We start from the raw sequence: 2,351 nt of genomic DNA on the forward strand, positions 1-2,351 counted from the left end.
GGGGTTTCACCATGTTGACCAGGATGGTCTTGATCTCTTGACCTCGTGATCCACCCGCCTCGGCCTCCCAAAGTGCTGGGATTACAGGCTTGAGCCACCGCGCCCGGCCCTATTTTTAAGTTTTTTAAACCTCTCTCTCTTACGCAGAACATACTGAGCTTCGTAACAGTTAAGATAAAAATCTGTTCTTTTGTGTTAAAAGAAACCCATGGACTATAATAATATGGAAAATATGTACATTTGAAGCCAGTCATTCTTAATTCAGAGCTCATTTCCTTAGTGACCCATTTGGAGGAGGAGTGCCTGACATTGGCATCTGGGATCCTAACATCATTGATAGAAATGAATCAAGCAAATTTGTACCACCCAGAGGAAACCTCCAACTGTATTGGGAAGCTCTGGAAACTATCTCTGAAACTCTTAATTTCTTAAATGTTAATATTTGCCACAAAAAGTATCGTCAAATGGGTATTAGGTAAAGTTCAAGAGATTTCTTGATTACTGGTTAGAAAATACAGTTTTGTAATACTTCTCATATGCAGATTGTCATAGAGTCTTTCTCTTGGGTTACAATAAGCAAATATTCTTTGGAGTATAGTTTAAGAAACTGCTCTAGATATAACAATTTAGATCATTAATTTATGTAAAAAACTTAAAAGTATTTGCTAATATGTTTTAGATTTTAGGGGCTATAGAGATAAAAGATACAGGCCTTACCCTCAAGAAGCTCTTGGTTTCAGTGGGAAACAATGAAATAATTACAATATACCATGCTAAGTGCTGTGATCAAAGCAAGGATTCTTGGGACTGGTATGTTTGAAGGGAATTTTGGCAATGACCACAGTTAATGTGGGGAGGCAGAGGAGCAGAGTTTGCAAGGCAAAGAGCAGCACATCAGAAAGCACAGAGGAGTGAGAAGGAAGGGAATGGTTTTCATTTACTTCCTTTCTATATTGTATGTTGAAGTTCAAACATCTTAGAGAAGATGTTTAGTTCATTTTAGAAATTTGTAATTTTTGAATATTTTTTCCTGTTTTATAGGATGGAAACACACCAATTTATTTGCTGTAATTTGCAAGAGAAAGCAAATGGTGGAATTTTTAGTGAAAAAACAAACAAATGTACATGCTGTTGATAGGCTGAGACAGTACAGTAGTTTTGTTTAAAATGAAAACCTGAGTGTTCTAGAGTGGAGTCACTGAAGTGAGAAATATTAATAAGATTAACGTAATTATTGGCATATAGTGAAAAAAACACAATCAGGTAGAAAAGAAAATATTTGGACTAAGCAACATAAAGAACATATAGTAGGATTCATTTTCTCTTATAATGTAGAGTGTTATTTGTAACCTGATGTTTTTGGTCTTGTAATCTTACATTAGCTAAAGGTTTTTGCATTTTATTAATTTTCGAAGGGTGGACTTTTAGTTTATGACTGCTAGTATTGCCATTATTGTTATTTATTGTTTTTAGGCTGTAGATAGCTCTTATCTGACTCCTAGCTGATATGAATTACAATATATCAGACTAGGAAAGGGAAATCTTCATTTAAATCTTTGCCTACTTCAGATAAATGACCTCAGCACATTTTCTTGGCCATCAAGGGACTATAAGTTAGCAACTTGTACTATGTCATACCCCAGTGGAACAAGAGACTTCCTTGTCATTCCTTTCTTTTATCCTTGGTGATAATTTCAAAGATGAACACTTTAGCATCCAAGATGCTTATAGACACAAGCTAGTACATGTAAATGGTTATTATGTCTACATTGACAGGCAGGATATTAAATTGATAGAGTGTATCAAACTAGCTGTTTAGTAATGACTTTATTAAAGTTCTTGAATGGAGTTATTTCTTTGTTATTTTAGAACAGCTCTCATGCTTCCTGTACATTATGGCTCATCAGGTATTGTCAATATTTTTCTTCAGGAAAATATTAACGTCTTTACTCAAGTTATGTGTGTATGAGATGCAGAAGATTATGCTATTTATCGTGGTTTGACAAGGTAAGTGTTTGCACTAAAAGGCCAGTTAATACTAAATTGATGTTTAAAATAATTGCAACCATTGAATCTTATACATCAGGTGAGAGTTCATAGTTTGTTTTGGGTAGTTTGAAATAGCAAGAGTTAGTCCACTTTTTAGATAGAAATCAAGCAGAAGGCTAGATTAGTTAGAAGTAGAATGTAAGATTCTTTCAGGACTTTTAAGACCTTTATTTCTAGGGAGCTCAATGTGGTTCATTTTATTCTAAGTATAATCCCCATGCATCAGATAAAAATAGAGACACATCTTTGACTTCTTTTTTCTTTCTTTCTTTTTCTTTCTTTCCTTTCTTCTTCTTTCCCCC

This window comes from Cebus imitator, unplaced genomic scaffold (assembly GCF_001604975.1).
Source record: "Cebus imitator isolate Cc_AM_T3 unplaced genomic scaffold, Cebus_imitator-1.0 Scaffold379, whole genome shotgun sequence".
In the NCBI taxonomy this organism is placed as follows: Eukaryota; Metazoa; Chordata; class Mammalia; order Primates; family Cebidae; genus Cebus; species Cebus imitator.